Here is a 16548-nt window from a genome sequence, read left to right as displayed (position 1 = left end):
TAACCTTAATCCTCCACAGGAACAATGAGTACCATCCAAGAACCGCCAGAAATGGTCAGGGAACAGGCTCGGCTACACTTGCGTATGTGGTGGAATGATCTAGACGAAGATGGTCAAAAATGGGTGAAAAATCACTTGGGTGCTCTTATAGACATTTTTTAAATGAAACCACGGGAAGATCTGATCAAAGCTTTGGTAACGTTCTGGGATCCTGTCCACAATGTCTTTCATTTCTCAGATTTCGAGATCACCCCTACTTTGGAGGAGATAGCCGGGTACATTGAATTCGGACGGGACTTGAGGAAGCAACAACTCATATTTCCAAGGGCTCCATTGGTGCACAAGTTCTTTGACCTCTTGAATATTAGTAAACAGACAAATAAGGAACGTGTGAGCAACGGGTGCTGTGCTTTCCATTTCTTATACTTCAGGTTCGGGCATTCCTCTGGTTTTGAAACACATGAAAAGGGTCTGAGCAACAAACAAAACAAGGGCCTTTGGCAAATTCATCGTCGGTTCGCATTTATTGTGGCATTCTTGGGGATCATGGTTTTTCCAAATGAGAAAGGAACGGTGGATATTCGTATGGCTAGAATTGCACAAATCCTCACTACTAAGGAAGATCATACACTTGCCCCGTTGGTGCTAGCAGATATCTATCGCGCATTGACTGTATGCAAAGCAGGGGCTCAGTTTTTTGAGGGTTGTATTATCATTCTGCAAATGTGGCTGATCGAGCATCTTCGCCATCATCCCAGATTCATGAGTTACGGTTCGAGCCCAAACAACTTCATCATTAGTTACGAGGAGAGGATAAAATATTACAATACACCAGAAGGATTTGAAGCATGGGTTTCTCATTTGAAAGCTCTTGACGCAGGTCAGGTTGAGTGGACTATAGGATGGCTACCGAGGACAGAAGCCATCTATATAACTGCTACTAAAGGATACTTGAGGATAATGAGAGTAAAGAGTATTCAGCCATATGCACCGCAGAGGGTCTTGATGCAATTGAGGAGGTATCAGATTGTGCCTGAAGATGAAGATCTAAGCATCCAGGTCATAGAGTTGCATCCAGAAGCCACATTGCCTGAGGTTGTAGTTCAGCAGGATTGGAATAGCTGCCGGTATCTCAAAAACGGCACCTAAGTACCAGACGTCGCCAAGGGGGAAGTAGATCCAAATTATGCTGCTTGGTTTGAGGAAATGTCTTATGTAAATAACGAGCCAAAACCCGAGAGGCCCGCCAAAAGGCATCATGTTCAAGCCTTTGATGATAAAATTCAAGAGAGGTTATCTTGGGGGGAGAATGAGAAGGAATATAAGGCCATTATCCACGGTCTGCGAGAAGAATTGAGAAATGTCACCTTCAACAACGATTTGCAGGCACAAGAGGCCGAAGGTGAAAGGAGAAGATTGGTGCGAGAAAACGATTCCCTCAGAGCTCAGGTTCGACAGTTGAAAATTGAAGCCGAGAACCCAGGCAGAAGCAGGAAAGATGAGAGGCTCATTTACAACCTCACTCAAAAGGTACGTGACTACGAAGATGACCTGTAGAAAGCTGAGTCTGAACTAGCAAAAACACGGGCAAGGTTGGCCAAAAGCGCCGAAGGGCATGCAGCTTTCATTCAACAGATGAAAGAAAGATATTAAAGAGGGGTCACAGGTTGGGAAAAGGCAATCGGCAACCTCGAGGGTGAAATGGCTAAACAAGCCAAAAATTTTAAGGTTGAAAGAGAACATTGTTACGCCTTAATGACACGTCTAGAAAGGGACTTGCAACAACTCCAAGAGCAAAACCAGGTAGCCGAACGAACTTTGGAAGCTAGAATCGAACAAATTGGGCGTTTGTTGCAAGAGAAGGGCGTCATAAGAGAGCGAGTCAAAAGGGTTGCCAACTATATCGCAATGAAGTGCAGTAGCTGTGAGGATATGACGAGATCTATGTTCTTCGCCACTGTGATGATTTTTGTTCGTCGGGTAATGGAAGATCTTTACCACCTTCAGGAGGATTTAGCAAGTCGGCCCGCAGCAAGGCCGAATGACGCCCCGCGGGTCCTAGGGTCAGTTGAGGCATTGATGTATTCATGATTTCTTGAGTCCGTATTTTCTTTCCGTTAAAGTCTGCCAGTTGTTTTGGAGTCTGTATTTCTGTTATTAGAGCATGCGGGTTGTTTGTTTTTAAGCCTGTATCTCGAGTCTATTAGTTTCTTTCGAGTCTGTTAGTTTCAGTCTTTGTAATAGCGTTTCTATATGAAAATTAAAAATCCCAAATGTTTTTACTTTATTTTACACTTATCCACAAAAACTGTGCTTGGTCTGATTCATGCGGGGTCATGATACGTAGGCAATCTCCATAGGATTCGACCGCAACCGAAAAAAAGAAAAAAAAAGAGGAAAAGAGGGAAAGAAATTAAGAGGAAAAACAAGAGAGTAAAGAAAAGGAAAGAGCGGAAAAAACAAGAAAGAAAAAAAAAGAGAAAATAAGAGAGAGTAAAAACAAAGAGAGAATAGAGGCCAGAATAAAAGGAAAGGAAAGAAAAGAAAAGAAAAGAAAAGGGGATTTTTGCAATTAAAAGAAAGAAAAGGTCGGGATAACGCATGCAACCGATCAAATACATAATAGAGACGATTAACTGTTTAGGTGCATTCATGCCCAATGTGCAGTTGCCAATCTGTTAAAGCCTAATCACTAATAAGGTTGTTTCTGTGATGTATTAAGTCCAGGCAGGTGGTTAGTTGACTGACATTCTGGAAACTCACTCCTACAACACTCGATCGAAAGACAGGCTAAATATGGTCGACCAGGAACCAGAAACTAGTATTATCGATTCATCGAAAGCGATGGAAGAAATGGACGTTAATGCAATGAGGGAAGAAATGTATAAGCTGAAATAGCAGATGGCTGAAATGTACCAAGCTTGGGCGAAAGGGCATCCACCACCGGTTTATCCCGCCAATACTGCTTATATCCCACCATCAGCCCAACCTCCGGAATCTACCACTGTGAATTCATCTCCATCTTTCCCCCTCTATCAACAATTTCAAGGCACCACTTCCCATATTTCTCAACCTCCACCACCTAAACAAGTCTCGTACCCTCCCCTACCAATTACACCTGTTTTTGTGGCACCCCCACCTGCTACATTACACAGATCTTCCAGTGAACCCCTGTTTCAAACTCACGACAACCAGTACTATTCCCCTGAACCCACTTTCAAAGTTCCAGAACCATATCCTTACACTCCTCATCTTGGTATCTCGGCAGAGACTGAGAAACTGCCCAAAAATCCCGAGCATGAAGAGATGATCAGAAAGGTCAAAAGCTTAGAGCAATCGTTCTGAGATATGAAAGGGTTGGGAGGCCAAGTGAGTGTGGCCTATAAGGATTTGTGTCTGTTCCCAGATGTTCAGTTGCCAGCAGGTATCAAAATGCTCAAGTTTGATCTGTACGATGGGCATGGTGACCCGATAGCACACTTAAGAGGATTCTGTAGCAAGATGAGAGGGGCAGGTGGAAGAGACGAATTACTGATGGCATATTTCAGCCAAAGTTTGAGTGGATCGGCGCTAGAATAGTACACCACAAGATCATAGCAGGTGGTACACATGGGATGATTTGGCCCAAGCCTTCGCTTGTCATTTTCAGTATAATCTCGAAATCATCCCAGATCGTCTGTCATTGACAAAGATTGAGAAGAAGCCCGGTGAGAGTTTCCGAGAATATGGGTTTTGTTGGAGAGAGCAAGCAGCGAGGGTTGACCCCCCGATGAAAGAAAGCGAGATGGTTGATTATTTCTTGCAGGCTTTGGAGCCCACTTATTTTGGTCATTTGGTGTCAGCAGTGGGCAAGTCCTTTAATGAAGTGGTGAAAATGGGAGGCATGGTTGAGGAGGGACTCAAGTCCAATAAGATTATGAGTTATTCAGCAATCAAAGCAACCACTCAGGCCATTCAAAACGGTACTGGGGATGTGCCCGGAAAGAAGAAGAAAGAGGATGTTGCAATGATCGAGTCAGTGGCTTGGGGTGGATCCAGGAACCTTCCACCATTATACAACCAGCCTCGACCCTATCCCCAAACATACCCCCACACTCCATATATCCTACCACAACACTACTACCCACCGCCAGATCCCCATTTTTCTGTCTATTACGCATAAACCTATACCCAACCTCTCGCTCACTCGCAATGGCATGCGCTAGCTCCACAGAGTCCCTACCAAGCTCCACAAAATTCCCATCCACCCCAAAAGCCTACAAAAGCCCTCCTGGAACAGGTATAGGTTTTCGACCCAATAAAGCCTTTAAGAATGAAAGGGTGAAGAAGCAGAAGACTTTCACTCCATTGGGAGAATCATATACCAGCCTATTCCACAGATTGAGACAGTTGGGCATGTTGAATCCGATCGAGGCTAAAATGCCGAACCCCCTTCCCAAAAATCTTGATCGCTCGATAAATTGTGGGTATTGTTCAGGGGCCCTGGGCCATGACACAGAGAAATGCTGGAAACTAAAATCAGCTGTACAAGAGCTCATTGATACTCATCGGATTGAGGTTCAGGCCCCAGAAACACCAAACATCAACCAGAATCCGCTACCAGCTCACCATGAGACCCATATGATTGAGTTGATACACAAGGGAGGGGAGGCTAAGAAACCCTCGCAGACGGTGATGATGATCCGCTCCAGTGGAACCAATTCAAAGGAAAAGGTAACCAGTGGGAAATCAGTGGTCCAGTGGAAAGAGGTAGACGACAAGCCAGCTGTGGTAGCCGAGAAAGGGTCGTCAAGTACTGTTGCAGTGAAACCAGAGAAAGCTAAAGTGGTGGTACCAGGGGTTATAAGTAAACCTGTCGTGGTCGTGAAGGGTGCTCGCATAGAGCCTGTTATTATAAAACCAGTAACTCAGCTTCCAGTAATCAGCAGCAAGGCGGTCCCGTGGAATTATGAACAAGTGACAGTAACTTACCAGGGGAAAGAGGTTAGAGAAGAAGTGTGTGAGACCCATGGTTTGACTCAATCGGGGAGATGCTTTGCCCCCGAAGAGTTGAGAAAAGCTAAAACTTCCAAAGACAATCCAGTGTCGGTGAAGAAAGTTGTGTCCGAGGAAGAAGCAGAGGAATTTTTGAAAAAGATGAAAGTACAGGACTATTCCATTGTGGAGCAATTGAGGAAAACACTGGCTCAGATCTCGCTTTATTCATTACTGATCCATTCCGACGAGCACCGTCGAGCTTTGATGAAGATCTTGAATGAAGCCCACGTTCCTGAAAAAATCTCAGTAAACCACTTGGAAAAGATAGCTAACAAAATATTTGAGGTAAACCGAGTCACCTTTTCCGATGATGAGTTGCCCGTGGAGGGCACTGAGCACAATAGAGCCCTCTATCTGACGGTGAAATGCGAAGACTCCGTGGTTACTCGGGTATTGGTTGACAACGGGTCTAGCACGAATATCTGTCCTCTCACCACATTGAACAAGCTGCAAGTGGAGGATGAAAGAATTTACAAGAACAGTATTTGCGTTCGGGGATTCGACGGTGGAGGGAAGGATTCAGTCGGGGACATTGTGCTTGAGCTCATAATAGGGCCAGTTGAATTTACTATGGAATTCCAGGTGCTCGATGTGGCTGTTTCGTACAATCTGTTGTTGGGACGACCCTGGATCCATGCTGCCAAAGCGGTCCCGTCTACTCTGCATCAAATGGTCATGTTCGACAGGAAATTGTTGTATATGGCGAAGATAATTGTGTGTGCCCAATGGTGCCATTGTGCCGTTCATAGAGGTTGATGATGGAAAGGTACCATGGGTTTATCAGGTTTTTGACACAGTATCGGTAGAGAAAATTCCGGAAGGAAAGTGCGTGCCAACTCCAAAGATGGTTGCGACATCAGTCATGGTAGCTGTCGAAATGTTGAAAAACGATTTCGTACCGGGCAAGGGTTTGGGTACATCTCTGCAAGGTATTGTGCAGCCAGTCTCCCTTCCAAGGAATCCAGATACTTTTGGTCTGGGGTTCAACCCTACCATTGCAGACATGAGAAAAGCTAGGAAAATGAAAAAGAAAGCATGGGCATTGCCAAAGCTAGTCCCGCGTCTGTCTAGGTCATTCGTCAGGCCGGGTACCCAAAAGCAACTGTTGTCAAGGATCCCTGGACCACTGATTGGAGCCGATGGAGATTTGGAAAAGCGGTTCGAAAGGTTATTTGCTGAGGATAATATGGTTCAGGCTGGGGAAGGGTCCAGCAAGACAGATGTGCAATTTGTGGGACCACGTGCAAAAGTCAACAACTGAGAAACTACTCATCTTCCTATCCGGAGGGAGTCTTGGTAGTGGGTTTTGATTTTCTTTTAGTTGTCTGGATTATTCCAGGGTCTGTAATTCAGATGTTATGTTCCGTCCAGTTGGATGTGTTAAAACCCTGTTATCTTTATATTCAATGAAACGCAATTGTTCCTTTTCCTTCATTTCTTCTAATTTTATTTTTTGTTTTCTTCTTTTGTACAGTTCTTTTTATGCTGATATCAATGACATGACATGCATGAGGAATCTTCGGCCCAGTTTTAAAAGCCAATCTAACTCTGAAGTAATAATACAAGAAATTGAGTGTGATGACGAGTTGGAATTTGATGATGATGAGGCCTATGAAGAAATTAGTAAGGAACTAAGTTGTTTTGAGGAAAAGCCCAAACCTAATTTGAACGATACAGAAGCAGTTAATCTAGGGGACCAAAAAAATGTCCGTGAAACTAAAATAAGTGTCCATCTGGAACCTCAACTCAGGGAGGAGATAATCAAAGCACTGTCGAATACAAAGACATTTTTGCATGGTCCTATGACGACATGCCGGGTCTAAGCACTGATTTAGTGGTTCACAAGTTGCCCACTGACCTGGCATTCCCTTTTGTCAAACAGAAGCTGAGAAAGTTCAAAACGGATATGAGTGTAAAGATCAAAGAAGAGGTCACCAAGCAGTTCGATGCGAAAGTTATTCGGGTCACGTGATATCCCACCTGGTTAGCCAACGTTGTGCCTGTGCCAAAGAAGGATGGCAAGACCAGGGTGTGCGTTGATTATCGGGATCTCAACAAAGCAAGTTCGAAGGATAATTTTCCCTTGCCAAACATCCATATATTGATTGACAATTGTGCCAAACATGAGATTGGTTCTTTTGTGGATTGTTACGCGGGTTATCATCAGATCTTAATGGACGAGGAAGATGCTGAAAAGATGGCTTTCATCACGCCGTGGGGAACGTACTGCTATCGGGTCATGCCTTTCGGTTTGAAAAATGCTGGGGCAACCTACATGATGGCAATGACAACAATATTTCATGATATGATACACCAGGAAATCGAGGTGTACGTGGATGATGTGATCGTGAAGTCTAGACAGTAGTCTGACCATGTCATGGATCTGAAAAAGTTCTTCCGAAGGCTTCGTAGGTACAATCTCAAGCTTAATCCTGCAAAGTATGCTTTTGGGGTACCGTCTGGAAAGTTGCTGGGGTTCGTAGTCAGCCGTCGGGGTATTGAATTGGACCCATCAAAAGTCAAGGCCATCCAGGAATTTCCACCTCCGAAGAACAAGACCGAGGTGATAAGTTTGTTGGGGAGATTGAATTATATCAGCAGGTTCATCGCTCAGCTCACGACAACTTGTGAGCCCATCTTCAAGATGTTAAAGAAAGACGATGCGGTCAGATGGATAGATGAATGTCGGGAGGCATTTGATAGGATAAAGGGGTATTTATCAAATCCACCCGTGTTGGTCCCGCCAGAACCAGGGCGACCTTTGATTCTATATTTGACAGTATTGGACAATTCATTCGGCTGTGTATTGGGTCAACATGATATCACTGGCAGGAAGGAGCAGGCCATATATTATCTCAGCAAGAAATTCACACCGTACGAGGTCAAGTACACTCAGCTCGAAAGGACATGTTGTGCCCTAACCTGGGTGGCGCAGAAGCTGAAACATTATTTGTGATCGTACACTACCTATCTCATATCTCGCTGGGATCCATTGAAGTATATCTTTCAGAAGCCTATGCCCACAGGGAGGCTTGCAAAGTGGCAGATCCTGCTCACAGAGTTTGACATTGTCTATGTGACCCGAACTGCAATGAAAGCACAGGCCTTGGCGGACCATTTGGCCGAGAACCCGGTTGATGAAGATTATGAACCTTTGAAAACTTATTTCCCTGATGAAGAGGTGATGCACATTGATGAGTTAAAACAAGTCGAGAAGCCTGGATGGAAACCTTTCTTTGATGGAGCCGCAAACATGAAGGGCGTGGGGATAGGAGCAGTACTTATTTCTGAAACAGGGTAGCACTACCCTGTTACGGCTCAACTTCATTTTTACTATACCAACAACATGGCTGAGTATGAGGCATGTATCTTGGGTTTGAGGTTAGCTGTGGATATGGGTGTCCAGGAAGTCTTGGTCTTGGGTGACTCGGACCTCCTGGTGCACCAAATTCAGGGAGAATGGGAAACACGGGATTTGAAACTCATACCGTACAGATAGTGTTTGCATGATCTTTGTCAACGATTTCAGTCAATAGAGTTCAGGCATATCCCAAGAATACATAATGAAGTCGACGATGCTTTGGCCACTCTGGCGTCAATGTTACATCATCCAGATAAGGTTTATATGGACCCTTTGCAGATTCAGGTCTGTGATCAGCATGCTTACTCTAATATGGTAGAAGAAGAACTTGATGGGGAGCCATGGTTCCATGATATCAAAGAATACCTCCGGATGGGGGTATATCCGGTACAGGCCACATGTGATCAGAAAAGAACAATTTGACGATTGGCAAGCGGATTTTTCTTTAATGGAGGAGTGTTATACAAAAGAACTCCAGATCTTGGATTGTTAAGATGCATAGATGCAAGACAGGCCACAATAATCATGACTGAGGTACACTCCGGAGTTTGTGGACTGCATATGAGTGGGCACATTCTGGCAAAGAAGATTCTCCGAGCAGGTTATTACTGGCTCACTATGGAGCGAGATTGCATCAGTTTTGTGCACAGGTGCCATCAATGCCAGGTACACGGAGATTTGATTCACTCCCCACCATCTGAATTACATACAATGCCGGCACCATGGCCCTTTGTTGCCTGGGGCATAGATGTCATCGGGCCGATCGAGCCAGCAGCATCAAACAAACACAAGTTTATCTGTTAGCCATTGATTATTTCACCAAGTGGGTTGAAGCGAAAACTTTCAAATCTGTAACCAAGAAAGCAGTGGTCGATTTTGTGCATTCAAACATCATATGTCGGTTCTGGATTCCGTAGGTAATCATCACGAACAATGGTGCCAATCTCAACAGTCATTTGATGACAGAGACATGTCAGCAGTTTAAGATTATACATCGCAATTCCACCCCATATCGCCCTAAGGTGAATGGAGCAGTTGAGGCAGCCAACAAGAATATAAAGAAGATACTTCGAAAAATGGTGGAAGGTTCTAGGCAGTGGCATGAAAAGCTGCTGTTTGCGTTGCTGGGTTATCGCACTACTATCCGCACTTTAGTAGGGGCTACTCCTTATTTGTTGGTGTATGGCACGGAGGCAGTAATACCCGCCGAAATTGAAATCCCATCCCTTCGAAGTGTTGCTGAGGCAGAAATTGATGACGTTGAATAGGTCAAAACCCTCTTGGAGCAGTTAAGTCTGATTGATGAAAAGAAATTGGCGGCAGTATGTCATGGCCAATTGTACCAACAGAGAATGGCAAGAGCATATAACAAGAAGGTACGTCCACAGAAGTTCGAAGTAGGTCAACTAGTGTTGCGACATATCTTGCCTCATCAGGCTGAAGCAAAAGGAAAGTTCGCCCCAAACTGGCAGGGGCCATTTGTTATAACTAGAGTGTTGTCCAATGGCGCATTATATTTGACAGATGTAGAAGGTAAATGTATAGAAATGGCTATCAATTCCGATGCAGTCAAGAGATACTATGTATGGATTTCTTGCTTTGATTGTACTTGTTTGTATTTGGCATATTTTGAAGATTGAAATGACGAAGCCGTTTTGTTCTGCTATCTAAACGCTTTATCCCTTGTCACCCTTTTGAGCCTTATTTATTTTCTTTCATACCCCTCTTTCGAAATCAGTAGCAAATATCAGAAACATAAGCATGAAAGATAAGAAAAGGAAGAAAGAAAAAGAGAAAGAAAAGGAAAGAGAAAGAAAGAAAGAAAAAGAAAAAAAAAGAGAAAAGAAGAAAAAAGAAAAGAAGAAGAAAAACAATAAAGGGAAAAGAGAAAAGCAAAAGAGAAAAAAGAGAGAAGAAAGAGAAAAGAAAAAACACAACAACAAAGTAATTTCTATGACATGAACTACGTTCGACCTGATTCCTTTTAAGGATACGTAAGCAGCCTCACGGTTCGGTCCCATCAAAATAAAATCCAAAAGTCCCTAAACAAGAAACTGGGGCAGAAGCTGTGGTTGTTGTCAGAAATCCGATTCCGAAAGTTGTAATTTTGAACCCATTTGAATTGTTTCGAGCCTTTAATATCCTTTCTTCTTAGCCCTGTCCAAAAGCCTACATTACGGTTTAAAGAAAGACCTTCTGATCAGTCTTTGAGAAATGCCAAGTCAAGCAGGTAAAGGTGATTCATGTCAGGGGCAACACTCTGGTTCAAGCGGAAAAATAAAAATGAGAGGGTCTTATTGGTGACCTTCACAGGCACCGTAAGACGATGGAAGCTGAAAGAAATAAAAATGAGAGAGTCTTATTGGTGAAAACCTTCATAGGCACCGTAAGGCAATGGAAGTTGAGAGAAATAAAAACGAGATAGTCTTATTGGTGAAAACCCTCGCGGGCACCGTAAGGCTACGGGAGTTGATAGAAATTAAAATGAGAGAGTCTTATCGGTGAAAACTCTCACGGGCACCTTGAGGCGAAAGTGAGTTGAGAAGTGAAATGAGAAAGGTCTATTGGTGGAAAATTGTTTCAAGGCACCGCAGGATGAACAAGGTCAAGGATTGGGTGAAGTAATCAGATCAAGGAAATTCCGAGGCAACATAGTACAACGACTGAAAGTTGATTGGTTGGATAGATTGGGCCGATTAATCTGAAATGCATGTCATGATCATCGGTACCAGCTGTTCCACTCAGATAAGTTTCTTTTTCTTTTTCCTTTGTAGCAGTCATCTGGTTTTGGATTCTTCCTATCCTTAACCCGCAAAGTCATTGCATTTCATTTTCTTTTGGGTTCATTTGTCTAAGATGTTTCAATGTCAGTCTTATTCAAAGCAAGTGAAAAAGAATTTCAAAGCTCACTACCAACTTCCAAAATTGCAAAGCATGGTTTGGTCAGCATACCAAAGACAACATAATGTAAGGTGGGATACAAGGGATCACTGGAGGTTTCATCGGTGGAATGGTTTGATAATGTCATGGAAGATGCAAAGGTTCAGATAAAGGGGTCAGAGGAGTGAAACAACATCATGGGTACATAACACTCGGTTCGTTAAGGTCATGGGGTTTGAAAGTCAGTCAGGAAGTCAAAGCGGTTCAGGGTCAGTTCGGAGAAGCCAGTCAGAACAAAACAATGCAGCAGAAAGATCTTCAGCAAGAATGCCATCAGCTAACCACCACTTTAGACTAACAAAATTTTCTTTGATTGAAACAGGGGCAAAAAAAATCGTTGGATTCGGAGAAACTCTCTGTGGAGAAAGACAGACACCAAACACGTTTGATTTTTGATTTTTAGGACCCTCCTGGAAAATGGGACCTAGTTTAAATGTTTAGAAATAGTATAATATAGCATAAATGCATCCCAAAGGAATATAAGTTGGCTTAGAAGTATGCATATTCGAGATAGGGTTCAATTAGGAGTTTCCAGGACACTCTTGAATAATGGGATTTAGTTTAAGAGTTCAATTAGATAACAACATTTAGCATAAAGTCTGCTATAGGGTAGTATAATTCAGCCATAAAAGTTGTCACTCTTAAGATGAAATTGGACTTTTGATTTTCAGGACCCTCCTAGATAATGGGGAGTAGTTTAAAGATTCTCTTAGATAGCAAGATTTAGCAGAAGTCACACCTAAAGAAGATATAACTTAGATTTAAATTGTCGTTTAGTTAAGAGTTGTCAGGACCCCCTGCATAATGGGACCTAGCTTTCAAATTCTTAGTAATATTTGGTAATATGATTCAGTTTAACACTCACATATATGCCCAGTTACCAAATTGGGGCAAAAAATTATCTTTGTTTTTGTCTATTTTGTTGAAGTCAGGAGCCCGCCTGAAGAGCAGGGAATACATTTCAAGTTGAAGTCAGGAGCCCGCCTGGAGAGCAGGGAATACTTTCAAGCGTAGCAATCAGGAGCCCTCCTGGAGAACATGGGAGTACAATTTAAGTTTTAGCTTTTAAATTCTTTATTTTGTCTATTTTGAAGTCAGGAGCCCGCCTGGAGAGCAGGGAATACTTTCAAGCGTAGCAGTCAGAAGCACGCCTGAAGAACAAGGGAGTACAATTTAAGTTTTAGCTTTTAAATTCTTTGTTTTGTCTATTTTGAAGTCAGGAGCCCGCCTGGAGAGAAGGGAATACTTTCAAGCTCAGCAGTGAGGAGCCCGCCTGAAGAACAAGGGAGTACAATTTAAGTTTTAGCTTTTAAATTCTTTGTTTTGTCTATTTTGAAGTCAGGAGCCCGCCTGGAGAGCAGGGAATACTTTCAAGCGTAGCAGTCAGGAGCCCGCCTGAAGAACAAGGGAGTACAATTTAAGTTTTAGCTTTTAAATTCTTTGTTTTGTCTATTTTGAAGTCAGGAGCCCGCCTGGAGAGCAGGGAATACATTTCAAGTTGAATTCAGGAGCCCGCCTGGAGAGCATGGAGTACATTTCAAGCGCAGCAGTCAGGAGCCCGCCTGGAGAACAATGGAGTACAATTTAAGTTTTAGCTTTCAAATTCTTTGCTTTGTTTATTTTGAAGTCAGGAGCCCGCCTGAAGAACAGGGAATATATTTCAAGTCAGCAGTCAGGAGCCCGCTTGGATAGCATGGGAATACATTCACATTTTGAAGTCAGGAGCCCACCTAGATAGCATGGGAATACATATCAAGTTCAGCAGTCAGGCACCCACCTGAAGAAGGGGAAAAACATCTCAGTTTACAATTCAAGGTGGCAACAAACAGATATCCCCGAGAGAATGGAGGACAACAAGAAACACAAGAGCAGGTTTGAAGATATAGATAGGACTTTTGTAATCCATAGATCATAGTCTAGTCTAGCTTCTTGCTTTATTCTGACATGGTGTAATAAGGGGTTTCAATAAGCAGCAGCAACAACAATAGTGAAATCACGGCTTCCTGGTAGTCCCAGCTACCAAACATTCCTGAACTACACTGACCTGATTCCTTTTAAGCCAAGGATATGTAGGCAACATCGAAAGTAGGGTGCGGTCAAGTCTTTCAAAAATGCTTCCCACGGATTATTCAAAACGGGCAAAAATCGCTTGTATCCGCTCACTTTATCTTTGCACGAAAACTCTTCGTGTTTCCGGGCAAAGAGGGGCAGCTGTGAGTACGTGATTTTTGCCCTACATGAATTACTCCCATAAATTCAAAACAAAATAATTTCTTCTCATCATCTGCAATTTTTATGGATTTGGTGGCATCTTCTGTTAATTATTTGCATTTGTCTGTGCATTTCATTTCGTTTAATTAATGAAAAATACAAAATAGGCCGCATTTGCATTTAGGATTTAATTTTACATTTTTAGGATTAATGGACAAATTAGTTGTTTTATAGAAATGGGAAAATCAAATAATAATAATAATAATAATAGTTTACTTTACACTTTTAATTTTTAATTTTTAATTTCAAGTAGTTTGTTTTTTACTTTATTAATTAATTATGATAATTATTATCTGGGTTTAAGTAGTGTTTTGAGGGGGTAATAAGATTTTAGGATTTAATTTGATTTTTGTTATTTAGTTTTGAAAAAAAAATGTGCTTTGATTTGAAATGGGAAAATAAAAGAATGTATAGACATTTTGGGTTGCCTTCAGTTAAAATATGCCCAGGCCCAAGTCTTCCCCCCGTACCCTTCCAAATCCACGAAACCCGGCCCAAACCCGCGCCATACCTGGGCCAGTCACCCCAGTAACACTAAACGACCCCGTATAAATAACCATGAGATCTTGGCCGTTGGTTGAACTTGATCTAATGGCCCGGAAGTGGACTCCTGATAATATATATATGTCCTAACGCCCCCTACCCCCCCCCCCTCCCAATTTCGTCTCTTACAGATCAGAACACCCAAAACCTAGAGGCCGCCGCCCTAAGTCCCCCACTGCCATCCGCCGGCGGCGAGCCTCCAATCCCGACCAGATTCACACCAGACAACAACCTTACTCCCCTCAACTCAAATCCCCATTTCGTTTGTTTCAAATCCCCTTGAATCTCCTCGAATCGAAGATCAAAGGATGAACCCTAGAAAATCAGGTTCTGAGGGAATTTCTAGCCTAAATTTGATTTTGTCGTGTGTTCTTTATAAGAACACATGATTAATATCATATTTGGCCGAAAAAACCGGAATTTGAAGAATTCAAGGCGTGTTTCCATATTCTTTTGTTGTTGTTCATCTGAAATTCCTAGGTATTCTTCTTTACCCTGTTATTTTGTGTTCCTTTTCCCATCTTTTTCTACTCTTTTTCATTTTTTTTGTTTTGATTTTCTGTTTTGGTTTCATTTCTCTTTATTATTTTACTTCTTTTATTTTATGTTTATCATCTGTGTCCGCATGCTAGATTTAGGGTGTGTTTGATTATCAGTTGTGTCCTAGTTGGGATAGTTTGAATCTTGCATGCTCGTTTTGGGCCTAATTTGGCTCCGAGTCATTAGGTTTCTGAAGTTTTTTTGGTTCTCTGAGTTTTTCTTCATATTAATTGGGTCACAAAGATTGTTTAGCCCAAGAGGAGATTGATTTGGGTCTGCTCAGACCCACTAATTCGGTTCAATTGGACCCTGGCCTTGCCTGGCATATAGAGGGCAATAATGAGTTTTTTAAAAGGGTACTTTAGGAAATTGGGGTAGGGAATCTTGAGTGTAACTGAATGGGAAGCTTCTAGGAAGCTGGGGAGGGGACTGATTTGCAAAAACTGAATTTAAACTAGGAGTGTTTAAGCTAAAAGAAAAATTTCAAAAGGTTTTGAGGGCAATTTCAAATTCTTTAAGGCTGCCCTAGTAGCTTGCCTATAAAGGCATAGTGACTTGCAGCCCACTTAAAGGATGAAAGAGCTAAGAATATCAGAAATCTGAGGCAGCTAAAAGGGGTCTACTGTTCCATTAGAAATCCCTGAAATTCTTCAGATCCTCACCTCAATAGAATTCTCAAACAGCTAAGGGTAAAAAATGAGTTGAGTCTTGGTTGTCATCCACGGGCCTAGGTCTAGATTTTAGTTGTATCCTGATTTTGAGCTTTGAGTGTTGCTGTTGTGGATTCCAATTTGGTTCAAAGTGATTTTTCTTCTCCTGAGCTGGGTCGGTCTTGTTGCTGACACACTGCTCTTGTTACTGTTCTGTTGCTGATCCTTCCTTGTTGTTCTTTGTTTTTGAATTCCAGGTATATTCTCAACTGTAGTAGACTGGAGTTCTGAATAAGCTGTATAAAAATCTGGATTTAAATTGAAGCTTAAGTGCTGATTACTGGTGTAATTTTACCAATTTTTATAACTATGTGTGCTCGAACTGTTTGTTTTATATAAATTTATCGTTCTGCTCTTTTGAACTGTTGGTTAAGGCTAGTTGCCCAAAGTAATTTGGCTGAAATGTTTGAGTGTTAACATTATAACAGTGTTTGGATCCTACTTGTGTAAATAAACTGATGTAAGGAAATGGACCTGAGTCCAAGTCTGTTTGAATAAGCTTAGAACCCCCCTACTGTACAAACATTTGCTTCATATATCTCCTTTCCCTGCATGAAATTGGGACATCACATTCAGTGTTGAAGTTCTATAATCCCAAGTGGTAATTGCTTAAACAAGTGTTGAATGAATCGAAGTTAGTATATAGGATAGTTTCTGGGCAGAATATGGTGGTCATTCTAATTGCGGTGAGTCTGAAGCTTTTGAATTCAATTTGCCTCTACTGATTTGTTTTTTAATTAAGTTCACGATTGCTTAAATCATTGTTTAATGTCTTTTGGTTGGCTAATGGCGAGTTAAGAATGAACTACCCAGTTTGGTTGCATGGGCTTTAGTCTCGCGAATGGCTTATTTAAAATTCCTTTATTGTCTCAAAGTGTTGTAGTGAGGAGTCGATATGAGGTCCTTAAGGCCCCACATTCAGGCCATTTTGAGGCCCAGTGCTGAAGGTATCTCTTGAGACGGACCTTCTCTTTGTTGGGCCTCCAAGACTTTGTGGTAATTCCGTTTTCTTTTATGCAATGCATTACTCTAATCAGCACCCATAGAATCCGTAATCACATTTAGTTCTAACTGATCAAGCCCATTAATTAGATTGGATTGTGTCGTGTCGACAAGGGCTATAATTCATAGCCTCAAAAAGCAGTC

The sequence above is a fragment of the Nicotiana tabacum genome, chromosome 18 (genome assembly GCF_000715075.1).
Source record: "Nicotiana tabacum cultivar K326 chromosome 18, ASM71507v2, whole genome shotgun sequence".
NCBI lineage: Eukaryota > Viridiplantae > Streptophyta > Magnoliopsida > Solanales > Solanaceae > Nicotiana > Nicotiana tabacum.
The sequence above is the reverse complement of the archived record's forward strand: the minus strand, read 5'-3'. Positions refer to the sequence as shown.